The following is a 17,604-nucleotide window of genomic DNA, read 5'->3' as shown; positions in this document are numbered from 1 at the left end:
ATTTTGTGTTTAATAAGATTAGAATTGTGATATTGTTGAATGTAATTTAGAGGCAAATTTATTGTTTGAGAGTAAAAATGAAATGGCTGGATTTACTTAAATTTATTTTAACTTTTTAGTTTTGACATCAAGTTTCTATACAATACAGGTGAGATTTTAATTAGTTAGATGCGGTGAATGTATTTTCATTAACTGAAAACAAAATCGTTAAAAGTTGTTCACGAAAAGTTTCTTCAAGTCTCAAATACCTTTAATTTATACTAAACATTTTGATTATTTTACTTTTAAATTAATTGTTTATAAATATTTATGATAATTCTATGTTTATATATGTTACCAAATATTTTGTACCTATATATTTCAAACTTACCTAATTAAAAAAAAAAAATTAAAATATTGTGAGTTCAAACGAATTTATGTTAAAAAAAAAGTTTTGAATTATTTATAATTTTATATTTAAATATAACTAAATTATTAAAGAAACGAAATGATTAAATATGCATTAAAAATTAAAATACATATATATCATATAATTACAGTGTTTCAAAGTTTTAATAATTTTTATATCTTTTTTTATTATTTGCATTTCAGTATTTCGATGTTGTTCTGATTATTGCTCATTAGTTATTAATAATTTATTAATCGTTTTCTATATTTCGACTTAATTTATTAAAACGGTGTAAAACTTTTCTTTTCTTGATAAATGTAAATTTTTAAATTCCTAATAATTTTCGATTTGTGCTTAAAATATTCATATAATAATTGTAATATTATGTAGTATTTACCTCGTATAGTTCACATCGTTACGGATATTATATAATTTAACAAATATTTTTAGTGATTTTTCAAATGTTTTTAAATTAATTTTAAATTTTTGATCGATTTTAAAGACCTGTATTATACACAAATAGTCGAGAAACATGAATAATTAATTAAAAAATATTCCATAGTGTAGTGGAATTATGTAATCAGATAATGTTAAATTTTCTCATAATCCGCTACATTTTCCTACATTTTTTTTTTTTTATTGATAATCATCGTTATTCACTGTTTATTGAAGTGGATTACTTGAAGGTAGAATATAACCTCTCTTTGTTAATTTCGAGACATATGCTGTCTTTTTTTTTAGAATGGTATGCATCTGTACTACGTATTTTCCATTACAAACCTCAGTTGGTTGAACACGAAATTTTTAATCTCGTGGGTTTGCGAACCAAGTTGGGAGCGAGTCGAGACGTACATCGTTATAGGTTTCAATTTGATTAAAAGGTGATGGTATTGAAAAGGATCTTATTAAACGTATACGGCGCAAACCCCGGTCTTCCGCCGTAGTTGGTCGTATGTTTGCGGAGGTCGTTTTCTCCTATGCTGTATCGATATAGTGGTCGATGTTGTTTTATGGTTCAGATAAGGACCGATTTTGCTACACCCGAGTTATTATATCGTACGAATGTAGGTCATCAATGTTATAAGTTTTATGCATACAATGTAGAAAAATTTTAAACAAGTCAGAATAATTATTAGCTCTAACTTGGAACAGCCGGTGACGTTTAGTGTACCTGTCAATATTCCATTAATTATTTCATAATATAGTTAACATTCACCAACTGCTCGAATAATATTGTAAATGAGCTACTGAATATAAAATATAATATAATATATCATATAATATATTAGCTATATACTATGTCTACATTCTACATGCGTTCTATGGCATGATATTATCTTACTATTAAAATACAATACCCATTTGTTTAAATAATAAATTCTATAAAACTTCCATGTACAATGCGCCTGTGAACATATTGTATATAATATAATTGATGTTGACGTGTTATGTAATAATCAATGTTTCGACTAAAGCATTTGGTTAATTTTTTTGTCTGACATAAAAACAGTTCTTTGGAAATTTATATCACGTTACGTCTCGTTACTACGATTTAAAACATGTAACATTTAAAAGCGCTTATTTTTGGCGTTAAAAGTCAGGGGCTGGGTTATTTTATGAAATACAAAAAAAAAATGTTTTCTTGTAAAACGAGTGTCTCGAGTATATCGGTTTTAGTCACACAGATCTACGATAAAGGCGCGCAACCTCCGAGTACTCCGGATATTACGGTGCATAACGACTGTTATTATATTGTATAGTAAATAGTTGTTGCTATTGCTCCTATCACCTAATCACAAAACAGTTTAATGTTTTCAAATGTAAAGATTAATATTTATTTTTCCAGGCAATATATTTAATTATCATTTCATAAATTACTAAAGGAGTATGTGATTTTATATAATTTATGTATTAACTTGTACATAGTGTTATAATACATCTTGTTACTGTTCGTATTTTCTTGAAAACAAATATGAACTTGTTGTTTTTGATATTTTAGGTTATTCGAGTAGATTTCATATTCCAATACTATGAAATTATACTAAATCAACTAGTTGTTATTATTTGTATGATTATTCAAGGCATTCATAATATTTGGAATGGAACTATTCCCTATTATCATAATTTATACGTCCGTATACAAATCGAAGAATATAATATAAAATCTATTTACCGAAGATAATTATTTTTAGAAATTCATTCTCCTTTAAAGTATAAATTAAATAATATAATTACTTGAAAATAAAATTGTTATAGGGTGTAACAAAAACATTTTTAAAAAAAGAATCCCATATTTTTTTTCCTTACTAGTGATTTCTTGCACAATTGTATAGCTAAAAAGTTACAGCTAGTTACATAATTAACCAGGTATATAGTACAGTAAACAACCCTCGAAACAAATATCAAAACATTTTAACTTAAAAGGAAATAAGAAGAAAAAAAATTGAATAATCAAGATAATAAAAAATATAATGGTGTACACTTGAGTGGAATTTTATTTTGTCCCAGGACGTCGATAAATTTGCTGTATCTGCAAGATTTGAGTTACCGAGACGTAGGCTGTTTAAATACAATCGATTTCCAAAAACACCGGTGTTTATCAAGAAAACACGTGTCACGAGAGTTAAAAAAAAATCACATTGTAAATGTTATTATTTTTAAAAAGTAGGTATATATTTTTTTTTTTTTTTAGTACGACCCTGCACAACGAACGAGAAATTTAATATCGTCCGAGTTCGCGGTGTGTGTTAGTCGTCGCGATTCAAACGGTCTAAAATTTATACCGCGCTCAGCACTTGATAAGAATAACACACGCTTATTGTGTATGGAAATTCTTTATCACCGTTAGTGTAAAATATTACATACCTATTAGTTATTATGATACAGGGAGATTCATTTAAAGATAATCACAGATTTACTAGAAAAATATACTAATAACAATAAATAACTTTGGGGAGGAGAAGTATACATCATAGATAATTTAAAAATTAGAAAAACTCAAATGTGCAATTAAATTGTTTTTAAATTACCTTAAACTATATGAAATATAATATATATATATACATATAAAATATTTCTAAAAACGTTAATATTTTTCTAGTTTATGAGTGTTTACTGCTAGTAATAATAATTGACCTGTTTGGATTTATAAATATTTTAATTGTTAACGCTTCCTCCAAGTCCAAATACGATCATGGCGTAATGCGTTTTATAATATTATCATATATACATATATAATACAGGTAGGGCTATGTGATTTATAAAATATGCATGTCTTATTCCAGACACGTTATATTATATTACAATAATCCGTACCTATATCACGGTTAATGTTTATACGATTATAGTCTTGTTAGCGATTACACAAGAGCGTAATTTGTTTTATTTTGGTACCTACCTACGTAGTTTTGAATGTTCTGAAACATTTTAGATGTATAATATATTTTATGCACGTCCAAAGAAAAAAGAAAAAACTATGTAAGTAATAAGTATATTATAATATGTCACAATATTATTTTGTTTTTTTTTTTTTTTAACATATGATCCATAAAATAAGCGTTTTATATATAATATATTTCATAAAAAACCTATATACCATATTATTATTAGTGTTTCATATTTAATAACATTACAAGTTATCACCAAATAAATTATTTGCTTATTTGTTCTAGGTATCTACCGCAAAATATAAACGAAAATACTTTTAAATTTTTATCGTAAAATTATAAAAGTGTGTTAAAATATAATAATAATGTCATCTCTTGTCTTCTTTGAATCTTATTTGTATGGTTATTTTTTTCTTTCAATTTTTACTTTTCTGACGTTTGACTATTACTGCTTTATATTTCAACAGTAACATGAATTATGTATCTCGTAATGTATGGAATATTTTGAAAATTTTATTTTATTTGACTTTCCAAAACATCGATCCTTTTGAAGCGCCTATTTCGAAAAAATTAATTTTATATATCAAAAAAAACTTTTTTCTCAATTGTTATTCTTTTTTTTTATAACTTACATACATTTTAATTCACAGAAACCGAATTTTTATGTTTGGTTAAATTATAAGTATTTTAAATAGGTATACAGAATAATCCTGAGCACTTCCAGTTCGAATTGACATAAGGGTTGCCCGAAAATTGTTGATCCACATACAGTCCATTCGTTTGAATTTTAAATGTTATAAGCTGTACCTTATTAATTAATTATTATATGTTTAAAGTACTATCGGAAAACTTAGAAAATCGTTTTGCTTAAAATAAAATTAAAAACTAAAAAAAAAAATTTTCTTATCAATGATTTATATTGATTTAATTATTTTATGAAAAAATAATATTTACAAAAACATTTATACTTTTTAGATAATGCGTGCTTGCTTTCTAAAGAACCGCCATGTATAATATTATATAGTCATTGCCTAATATATTATGCCTATATGCGCGGCGTACACACTCGTTTTTTCTCTGTCAATTACTACAATTTAGTACAGAATAGGTATTTTAAAAATATTGATTTGCAAATAATGTGCCCAATGAAGATATTAATTAGTGTTTCTAAAATGAAAAACCCCTTTACTATTATAAGTTATTTGGTGAATAATTTGTATAAACATGGTGATATATTAAAATCAAAATTCGAACAAATATCTTTTCAATAATTGGGGCTGTGATGGCTTGAACATTTTAGTAATTCATTTTAATCTGATAACATTTATGATTAGAAAAAATATATGAGTTTAATAAATACTAAATTTAATATTACATTCTAAGTTATATTTTTGTAAGACTTTTTTAAAAGGCTTTTATTCTTAGCACAAATATTTTAATAACTACCTACTCGTCCAAACATCATTATTAAATTTTAAAAAAGTATTCACTGAATAATTTATATTAAAAAGGTAGGCTCTCGTTTAAAAATAAGAGTAAGAATCGCCACAGAACACTCTTGAAGTAATAGGTATATTGTACAATTTAAAAATATGACCTTTCAGCTTTCAGTTTAGATTCAAATAATTAAAATGGTAATACCTATATTTACAATCATTAAAAATGGGGGTGAAAATGTTTGATAAATTACAACGTATAATGATATAAATTAATATTGTAAAAATTATTTATAATTATGCACAGAGGAACCTCAATAAGTCGGTCTGGGGGCGAAAAAAATTCAGTTATCGAAAATTCGTCTTATAGAGGTTCGAGTTATCGAGGTTCCATGTTATATGGTATGTTAATTTAGAAGTTAATTATTAAGGGAACAGCAGTCATTCGTGTTTTTTAGTGAGCGAAAGTTTAATAGGCGTTCGATCATATTTTGTTGCGCACTTGCTCATATGGAATATGAATGAATGCTTAATTTCAATATGCATAGATAAAATATCAATAAATAATATTAATATTATGGTCACTCTATTCAAGCCACTTGAAACAATATTGTTTGACAAAATTATAGGATATAGATTTTAATTTTGAACACGGATTTTGATTTATTAACAAGTTAACATGCATTCAATCAAATTTTAATACTCCAAAAACTGCTAATAAGTTTAATAAATACTTCAGTTGAATAAAATATAAGCGTTAAAAGTCATTTCGTTAATAAATAAAAATTTTCTTACATAATTAAAATCTGGGCGCCTAGTCGTAGTCCTACATTTTTTTGGGTGATTACTGTAAGTCTAATAATAGTACTATTTTTACAACGATTGCGCAGTCAGTTTAAACACAAACTGTATTTTAACAATAACCTTTTTTAAAAAGTATTGGTTTGTGGTGTATAGCTCACTTATTTGACAAATTTTATGTTTAAATAATTATTTTTTTTCCTACGTTATATACATAACGTATATAATATGATATTATATAGATAACTACGTATATACTGTAATATTTTATGTAGCTATTTATAAGATTACCTTACTTTCAATTAGATTGGTATTATTAAATTGAAAAAATCTTCGATAATTTATCAAAAGATGTATTATTCTAAATTATGGCGATAACTCGTAAAATATTCAACTCTTTTCGTAGAAATATTTGATAAATAACTAGTTGAGTTAAAGGTTTTAAAAAAAAAAAAAAAAATTGTTTGTTTGAATTCTATATTGGGATATATTCCTATTAATGTTAATAAAAAATGAGAGAATACATGTTTATGAATAATTCTATAAGTTTCTACCAAGTAAAAGAATGATCACCATAAGTACAATTAAATAAAACAAATTTATGTACCTACATAAATAGTCACATTGGGTCCATTTTTTAATCGTTTAACTAGTCCTTTGTTGTAAAAGTGTCATCGGCAAAATGATTATTATGGTAAAAATAATAGCTATATATTTATTGAATTCAATATTTAGATATGTGTTAGAAAATAGAAATTAATTTATTAAAAATTTAAACAAAAAATAAAACGTTTCGGAACTTATTATTTCAAATTATGTAAAAGATATAATTTGACGGAAAGGTGAAAGGTTTGATGGTGGAAACAGGTTATGCTCTTTGTGGAAAATTATATCACTATTTTTTATGTCATGATAATAATTGCAACAATTATATCGCAAATAATATTTCTCCGTTAACTATTATAATAGTTGTATAACTATTTCAATTACATCTGCAGATGATCGCCTAGTTATTATTTCAGTCGGTATAAAAAAAAAAAAAAAATTAATAATAATTATATATGCATAACACATATTATAATATATGTGTGTATACGTTCTAGACAGCGAATTCATAAGTAGTTATTAGTAATAAAAAATAAGATAAACTATCGTATTATTGAGATAGTAATAACGAGTGTGAAAAAAAAATGTTATAAGTAAGAATTAAGTAATGCGCGTGTCTTATTGCGATACAGTGATGTTGATCAGCTGATAAAGCAGTTTTAATGAGAACCATTTTAAATATTATAATATTATTCTGGCCTAAATCTGCAATTAACAAAAAGAAATGATAATAATAATAATTAATTTTAAGAATATTAATGCGTATACACTGCAGGTAAATATAATATTACAATACGCGATAATATAATAATTACCTTTTCAGCTATACAACCGCGGCGACATCGGCACGTCGACAATCACCACATTTTCGAAACTGTAAGTAGGTGTATATAAATTTATTGTATAGGTACGTCCTATCTAGGTATATATTATATTATATTCCGCAAACCGCGATTGCGAGTTGAACTCGCTGTGTAATTTTTTTACCGTTTTTTTTTTTTTCATTTTCATTTTCATCTCCGTCACCGTCTACGCTAAACTATTATTGAGAAACGGACTGCTATATTGGGGCGTGTATGTGTGTGTGCATGCAACTATAACGAATCCGTTCCGACGATATATTTTCGTGCCGTAAGTGCACAACTGCACTCTGCACACCGAACACTGCACACTATGTGTGCACATAGCTATATATATATATATATATGTATGCAAATTATATATTGTGTTTGAACCAAGACATAAATACGTATATATAATATTATATATACATGTTATCATCGTAAACAAAAGAATATCGTGATTTTTTCCAGAGTTATATATTATTATTATTGTGTTATATTGTGGTAGTGAATGTAATTATAACTTATATGGGTGCAGAAATCGTCCGTTATAATAATATTTTATATTGCATATTATTGCGTGTATACCTTGTCCGTTGCAGTCGTGTGCAGCTGCAGGTGCGAACAAGACAAGTCTAAACTGTGCCCAGAACCGCAAATCAAGCGGAAAAATCATTGTACGGTATAGAGGCAGGTACCTAAGGCGAAAAATATTTTCTGCCGCCACCGGAAAATACTCGTTTTTCTACAACAACTCCGCATTTCGAGTCTTGGAAGTCCAAATAGGTATATGGTTAGAGAGATTCTCATTTCGCCCATTTGTATATTATGCGATTTTACGACTAAAACTAATAATAAATGTATAGGTTGTGGGTAGCTATTAGCTACCTATGTAAGTAATATGTATATATTAAACAATGAAACGAGCAGGCACTTTGTGCTTGTGAAAAAAAAGGCTATTGTAACATACGAGTATACCTATTGACTATTGTACAGTTTTTAATTAAAAATATATTACCACGAGTATATTATTCTAATTATTGTTGTTAAAAGCATCGCTGGCTATTTACTTTTGAAATTGAATAATAGGTATACATTAATGCGGCAACCGTGTATTATAATTATGAATAAAAGCAGTACTTTGAATAACTATTATTATTCATATTATATTTGTACGTATATAACTAAATAAAAGTTACTCGTAAAATGCAATTGGCATCGCAGTAATCAAATGGATGTGTGTGTGCTTTTTTAAATTTAAATCATCGTTCAAAATACTAACCGTTATAAAATGATAAATTGATTAAAATCAAAAATAATAAAATATCAAAAAACCACAGTATATACTATATAATATGCTAAAAAATCACAGTATACACCTATCACAATAATATTGAAAAAATATTGATAAAATATATAATATTATTAAATTTATATTATACATATTATATACAGCCGTTACACGCGCAAATGATTGCTGTATAGTATTTCTTTATCTTTTTTTTTTCGACCGCCGTAAAGGGTGACGCCCAATATAATAATTTTTTTTATGACTCGGGACTCAGCATAACACATACCTAAATATTACACTTGAACTCGGCGCGTTCGAAAAAAAAAAATTACTATTTCAATCATAGCGTGATACCGCATAATAACCGAATTATTATTATCTGCGGGCCTTATATTATTATATTCGAGTGCCGGTAGAACATTGCCGCATGTGAATAATTTAATAACGATATTATATTATATTATGATAACTGCCGCCGCCGTCGCTCGGCGGGCAACAAGTCCGTTTTTACTATATATTCTCTCCGTGTGCGCGTGCGAGTATGATGCGTGCTCGCTCGTATGTATATATATAACAATATAATAATATCGTTATAATAGCTCGGCAACAGGCGTGCGTACGTATATATTATACCTACGAATATCACGGACGTGTGCGAATACGGCGTGTCGAAAACGGGTGGTTTTCGTCTCAGCGAAATTCCTAAAATCGCATATCGTTCGGCCGAGATTTATACACACAATAATAATATTATGCACACCGCCTAAATATTATAGGTATAATATTTGCGTACACGGTGATGTTAAATATACATCGTTTGGCTGAAATTTACCTTACCTAACGCATTTCCCCCGCACAATATTTCGTCAGTTTTACATTAACCTTCTCGTTTTTAGCGGTTTAGAACCCTCTCGCGGAAAGCTTATGTTTCTGTTAAAACACAATATTATTATTTATGATACCTATCGACGTGTTGTGTTGCGACGTATAACGCAATAACGCTGTTAATTATTTAAAATATTCCGCTAAAATTTTGAAATATCATAATCAATGGCCCGACAACGTACAAACGAGGATAATGCGTTCTTATAACTTTGAGTTTGGTAATATTCACTCACAGATGGTTGACAACACGAAATATCGGTTATACCGGCACTCGGCCCGGACAGCATAATAATATGTTCTTAAATAAAAAAATTCACCCAAATTATAATATTACGCTTTGCTCAGCTGAATCTCGGCTCATTAGTGAATTGTGCCCGCGAAGAGTCGTGACGATAAGGTTATTATATCAATTTAAAACACGACCGTCGCCGCCGACAATAACCTTATGGTTTTTTTTATTATCGCGCACGTCGTTATCGTACACGTCGTATTCGTGTGGGGCTAGCGTGTGTATTGGAATAGACCTATATATGATGTGTGTGTTATATACGAGCGTGTTGCATTACGAAAATTAAAATGTTCAAATACGAACATTGTGCATTTGTGCCTATCGGACGGATACGCGTAGTGCGGAGGTGGGGCTAGTCTGGTATTGGGGACAAGATTATATTATACTGTGGTGACAAAAGTAAATAATATGATCGCTGTTATCTGGCCACCGAAAGGGGAAAACAGAAATTAAGCGGATAATATATTATTGAGTGTTTTAATGGCCTATATACTATACAGGATTTTCGCCAATTTGTCTAGTGTTATTTTATTACATATTTTATATTATCTGTTCTGTAAAAGGTATAGTTTGAAAATTAAAATAAAACATATTTTGTGATCACACGGAGAGAACATAACTGATTGGAGTGTTTATAATATTTCGTCTGCAATCTATAATAATTGCACAACACATTATTATCGTATACTTTTTTATATGATAATGGTTTTACAAAGAAGTAATTTTATTTTTAATCAATGTTAAATTATTTAATAAGTTTAATAGTAAAAAAATATATTTACGTTAGGAGTTTATTAGTAGTACTTATAGTATATTGTTTTTATATGATCCACCCAGGTTAGACGTTGATCTGGCCATAAACCTAGATAACGATCTTCCAATCAGAAATTTATTACTTTCACTGACACTCGTAAAGGGCGCTACCTACCTTATACAGCTGGCTGTTTCCTCTTTTAGATTCTGAACGAAGTGATGAATGTATTGATTTTACAATGATGTGTGTTTTTTTTTTTTTTTTTTTTTTTTTTTTTTTTTTTTTTTTTTTTTGTGTCTGTGTACAGCATAACTAGTCGAAATAATGCTCCAATTTCAAACAATGGGGGTGGTTTCCGATGTAAAAGTGAATATCCTTGGTGCATTATAGAGGTAAAAAGTTAACATTTTCCAACAGTTTTCAAAAAAATCGAGAAAAACAAAAAAAAAATGACGGAAAAACGGCAATTTTTACGCAAAACCAGTTTTCGACCAAATCGATTTTTTTTTATGGTTGTAATTCAAAAACTAATTACTGAAAATACTTGAAATTTTCACCAATGTTAATGTCAGTGGTATCCGTATATAGTTAAATTTTCAAAAAATTTTGACTTTTTTTGAGTTATTTATAGACCACTGAAATTTTCTATTTTTTTGAGAAATTTTTTTTAAAGTGTCGATAAAAAATTTTTGGATGACCAAAAAGTTTTGAAAATTTAATACAAGGTTCCTTATGAGTTGTTTTTAATGTAGCTAAAAAAAATTAAAAATCGTTAGTCACAATTTTTTTTTATAAGCGTTTTTAGTTCAAATTTTTACGAAATCTGTCGAAAACGCGAAAATTTGCAAGTAATTTTGAAGTTGAAAAATCATAAAATTTTTTTCTTTTATAACTAAGTTTTGAAAATTTGGTACAAGGTTCTCCATACATTTTTCTTCAAATATCTGTAAAAAAAACTCTACCGGATTCAGACAAAAAATTTTTATGAGCGTTTAAAATTTAAATTTTTACCAAAACCGCGTTAAATAACAGTTTAGCCTCAAACGATTTTTGATATTTGTTATTATTCAAAAAGTATAAGTCGTAGATACTTGAAAATTTTACCAGTTATTAAGATTCGCGTTTTATTTACGTGATTTAAATTTCAAAATATTTTGACTTTTTTTGAGCTATTTATAGACAACTGAAATTTTCAATTTTTCTGAAAAAATATTTTTGAAGTGTCGATAAAATTTTTTTGGCCCTATCAAAATACTTGAAAATTTAATACAAAGTTCCTCATATGTTATTCTTATAGTGATTAAAAAATTATAAGAATACATAGGCACAATTTTTTTTTATTAGCATTTGAAGTTCAAATTTTGACAAAAATTCGTCAAAATTATGAATATTTGCGAAATATTTGAAGTTGAAAAATCATAAAATTTTTTGTGTTTATAACTAAGGATTAAAAATACAACACTAAGTTTTCCATAAGTTTACCTTCAAGTATCTATAGAGAAAAATCGAAGCATCATTATAGGAAAAATTTTAAGTGCGTTTGAATTTTAAATTTTAACGAAATAGCGTAACGATAACGATTTATCCTCAAACGATTTTAAATATTTGTTATTTTTCAAAAAGTATAAGTCGTAGATACTTGAAAATTTTACCAGTTATTAAGATTCGCGTTTTCTTTACGTGATTTAATTTTCAAAATATTTTTTAATATAAGCTGGTTTTTTTAAACCACCTTTTTCACCAACCACTAGAAATTATATCCTAGGCTGACAAATCATCTTCGTTCAGAATCGTTTTTCGTATACAATGATAATTATCATTGGATTCAAATTTAACACTCCTATAATATATAATAATGATCCATACGGCACCTAATGTACAGCAGAGCGGTACTCACTTGCCCACTTTTTTTTCTTTACTATATTCTCAGCTATATAATATAGGCGCATTACTAAAACAGGAAAAATATCACCTTAAACGGCTTAAATAACTAAATGGCATAACACTTTTTTTTTTTTGAAAATTTGCTTTGGCTTTACATTAAAAGGATGTTTTGCATTGTCAACGATAAACGAGTGGAAGGGGAGAAACACGAAACCTAATTTTCGTGACGGAAAAAAAAACATTAAGTGATAATTTATTATTATATCGCAGGGCATCGTAAGTAAATATCTAAGTGTATAAATAGAATAATATCAGCGTATATAGTGAAGGTGTAATATTATGCGTTGCTCTAGAGGTTCCCAAAACTTTGTTTTTCACGTACCTACTACTCGTTTTCATTACGGATCAGTCACGTATATCATTGTAGAGGACTAAAAATAGAACTGTGGAAAATGTCAATACTATTATATCAAAATGATAAAGCAGTAAAAAAAAAATACCTTCGTTTTTTAATTTATCTATGTTCGTGCGAGGTGTGTGTCGACGATTACGACTTCTTGATGTATACCTATAACGTGCAGATTCAGGATAAAAAAAAAACATTAAAAATAATGTACAATAATAACAGATAATAATTTATACGAAAAAAAAAATACCATTAGGTACTTAGGTCCACCACAAACATCAATGTATGAAAAAGAAATATATTTTTCGAACTATCATGTGGTTTTTGACGCACCATTATTATGAGGCCTTTCGTGTACCACGACTGGCGTCAGTTCGATCTTAAAATAGTCTCATATTTCAAAATAAATATTGAAGCAGCACTATGCAATTTAAATAACCAACAATCGTCTTTCCTTTAATTCGAAATGAAAAAATATTAAATAAAAGATGCTGCAAAAAGATTTTTAATATTTTCATCAAATTGAATTAATAATAAATTATTTAGGTACTAGTAATGTTCAAAAACTTTAAGAGGTAGATAAGGAGATTAAAAATTAAAATAAAAGTAGAAAAATATCAGTTTTAATATCTTTATTTTTAAAGCATCAATCAATTTCAACAAGAAGTTTGTAAAATATGAAGAGTAGAATGCAAATATACACGCTTGTTTCCCACAAATAATGTCCCTGAAACGTAGTCGCAGTTAACCGGATTATAGTCCGTTTGATTTGATCGCATGAATCTGGAAACAGAACGATGTGGATTCGTTATGTTCACTTGCTTGTCATCGGACTGCTCGAAATTGCTGTAGATTTTAAAACAATATTATACAGGTGATTATATTTTAACAATCAATTTTTTTTATTCAATACCCACTTAAAAAATAAAAATGTTTTAAAAAAGTTTTATTTCTATATTTTTTAAGTTTTTACTTTTTAAATAATCGTATAGATTTTTTGTTACATAGGTATTCCAAAGCAGAAATTATTTCTGAGAATTTCAAAGTATAAAAATCGATATTCAAACGAATATATGTATATTGTTTTATAATATTGTTCGCAAACACATAATTTTTATTATTGGAAATAAAATTATAAAATGATCCTGAGTCATGAGTAAAGGGTGACATTATAGAAACACCGGTATAATTTAAGCATAACATGCTACGCTGGTTAAAATAAATTTCCCGGTGCCCACACACGGCAAGCCAACACCGCAGTGACGTCGAACCCGTATGATAATATTTCAGTCAAATTAGAGTTCCGACTGTACGTGTTAGTTTGATTCGAGGTGAGTTTATAACTCTCTGTTTCTGTGACATTAACACAGTTTAAACAATTAAACTATTATGTCGATTTTACCATTATACTGAAGTCTTTCTTGTTCAAAACTGTCAAAACTTCAAAAACTTGATTTTGAGGTTTTTACAATTTAATTTTGTTTAACATTTTCAACCTTTTGATTAAATTGGGAAATAAAAGTCTAAAGCAACTCTTTCATTAGTGAATTTTGATGATTAAATAATTATAATTAATAGTACATTTATTATTATTATTACCATTATTATTACCATTTATTATTATTAATATTATATTGATTTTGATAAAAAAAATTAAAAATAAATATTATTCAAACGACGATGATCTCTCATACAAGCTAATTAATATGATACAAACACTTTGAATAAGGCGATGAAAAATATTAATCAAACGTTTTTCATTTTTCACGAAAAGTAAGTCAATAATATAGAGTTACAGCAATAATTTTGAATTATGTTGACGTGTATTTTATTATTTAGAAATAAAAGTGACTAGAAACAATATTGTTAGTAGCTAAAATATGTTATCACAATAATGTGCTAGTGCTACACGTGGGTTTTAGTTATTAAACAAATTGCCAGTTTTTAATTTATTTATTTTACATAATACCTTTATCGTGATGTTGATAATACGAAATTTATAATATTAAAATATAAAAATCATTTTTTACTCTTATGTTATATACCTAATGAAAAGATACTATAATATTGTTAACCTATAAATTACATTTAATGTATTATTTTTTAAGTATTGGATAGCTTATTAAATTACTGATAATGGCAATCGGTAATAATATTCATAGTATTTTTGTACTATTGTATCTATTTTACACCATGTTTGTAAAGTAATTAAATTTACGTTTTAAAATTTAAAATCTATATACCTACTTACAATTTTATTATACTTACTATGTTAGAAGACCGATAGAAGTAATAAATGAATGGGCAATAAGAGTTATTTTTAAAGTAGTTACTTTAAGAAATAATAAATATATAATATACCTATTTGGCTATTGATAGAAAATATGTACCTATTCTTTACAATACGACTTGTGTATATTTTAATATTATCATTAAAATTAAAATAAATTATCTTGAGATGTTTTAAAAAAATAAATAATAATAATTACAAATATGTCTCGGCATAGATATAGAAACTAAAAAAAATCTTTGTTTAACTCTTTTCAAATAGTTGGTATGGTACCGATAATAGGTACTTAGATTTTTTTTTTAGTCTCACGATCTGCAGTTAACAATTAATTTAATAGATTTATTATTATATCACGGACGTTCAAGTTAAGTGCATTGATAATTGATATTTGAATAAATAAAGGACAATACACTCGTTATGGTTATATTTATTATTTAGATTAAATTATGCAAATTATTATATGGACGTTAATAGTTAATCTTTAGGTACGAGCATTATGACGATCCCGTAGGCGCGTGTAACTTAGATACGCCAACAGCTTTAAAAGTATAACACATAATATGATATTACATTTGTTTTAAAATTATGTCTTCACAGTGGCATTTATATGGCAATTTCAAAAATACAATCCAGGCCAGTCCGCAAAACACCCACTTCCACACTGCGGGTGTTTGTGTAAAAATACCATAGATCGTTTCCGGTCTACGTCCGCACACGCAAAACGTGGTAAACATTTATTATCGATGAATCGAAAACCACGACGAACGGAAATATCGTTTCCTGCTTGTGCTACTGCACTGGCGGCATCGATGGTTGATTTCCACCGAGAATAGCACCGCGCGTGCATTAACATATATACACGTTAACGCGATGACGTATATAGTTACCTTTGCTATACGAAAAATTCACAAATTGACTTGAACGTATTGCGCCTTATGCAAATTAGGGTTGCCACACGTCGCATAGTAGTTTTCATCTGTGTCTCTCTCGTGCATAACAATGTAACAAGGCCATACATCATTTTTGATAACGGTGGTGTTTAGAGCTAATTTTAGATTTTAGATACCTGGGTGCTGATTGTTATGTTAAAATGAAAAGAAAAAAAACAATATTTTTTTTTTTTTAGAAAACCTCGTATACGTTATAATGTTACAATAGCAGATATAATACTATGATAAGAAAAACGTTCCGAGATAAATCGTTTCATTTCGTTTTTACAATTCGTGTATTATTATTTATTATATTATTGTGTAGTTCAAAAATTTCCGAAAATGTGCGTGACATATACGAGCGTATTACATGATGTTATAATAATATTACTGTATTGAAATGCGTATATTGAAAGAATAAAGATATTTTTTTTATAAAATAAGATAATAATAATATGTCATATTGACCGTTTATTGGTCGGATATTGATATACCTAGCGGTACTATTACGTAATCCACGACATAAAAAAAACTTAATTTAAACAAAACAGTTAAGTTAAATTAATTATTTAAATCGTGTATAAAATAATATTAAGATATTAGATGATCCAGATGTGATATTAAATCGCAATATGCGCACACAAATGGTATAATAAGTGACGCCAGGACGATCGGTAGATCAGACAATCGTGTTTCGTATCGGCTAAAAACGGCGTGGCCAGCTTCAGCAACAGCTCATTGCTCCGGATAAAGGTCATCATAAAGTCGGGACTTTCGCCTTTTCGTCGGTCGCTCCGTCCGCTAACCTCCTCCGTCGTTCTCACAACGTGTGAGCTGTGCACAGTTCGCAGCAAAGTCCGACAACGGTTCACCGCGACAGTGCAGCTTGCAGTCGAACGTCGTCGTTTTAACGTTAAAATTCGAAACGCATAATATTCTCATACGCACCGAGCACCACGGCCGAATCGTAAATTCGTAAAATATCACGAGTAGATATCATACAAAAAGATACATATGGTTATTACGACGGAGCTTTGGGTATATAACCGTCAGCCCCGCGATGCACACTCCCGCCGATCGCGATGAGTATGTGATGGAATGCCGGTAAAATCGATATGATAAGGTATGATATGGTATGCGTTGGAAAATGCAATTTAATGATTAAATAAGTACCTACTCGGCAAAAAAACGATACGTAGGTTATATTAAAAATAAATCATCGTTTTTATATTGCAATAAATTGCATACCTCGTATCATCATTATAATATACCATAACCTACGTCCGTGTTCGTTAACGAATTATAATTGTATTATACTATTATCATTTATCGGACTTGCACGTTCTAGTGCATACCTATGTGCATATTATCGTCACGGGTGTCTATCATATAGATATAATATTATCACCATGATATA

At 28.1% G+C, this 17,604-nt stretch overlaps 1 protein-coding gene across 7 annotated transcripts in view; it reads right to left on the bottom strand.

The window, feature by feature from the left end:
• LOC114126462 (uncharacterized) overlaps positions 1–17,604 on the bottom strand; it is a 108,074-nt gene that overhangs the window by 58,568 nt on the left and 31,902 nt on the right. For 3 of the 7 annotated variants that reach the window (XR_007606295.1, XR_007606293.1, XR_007606292.1), the window contains exon 4: positions 13,586–13,814. The exons of 3 other annotated variants lie outside the window; for them this stretch is intronic. The gene's annotated coding sequence lies outside the window, so the exon portion shown is untranslated. Of the gene's footprint in view, positions 1–13,062; positions 13,131–13,218; positions 13,815–17,604 lie in introns of those variants that run through there. One more of the 7 variants, XR_007606296.1, reaches the window with a different exon arrangement.

The sequence above is a fragment of the Aphis gossypii genome, chromosome X (assembly GCF_020184175.1).
Source record: "Aphis gossypii isolate Hap1 chromosome X, ASM2018417v2, whole genome shotgun sequence".
In the NCBI taxonomy this organism is placed as follows: domain Eukaryota; kingdom Metazoa; phylum Arthropoda; class Insecta; order Hemiptera; family Aphididae; genus Aphis; species Aphis gossypii.
This window is presented reverse-complemented; position numbering and strand designations above follow the sequence as displayed.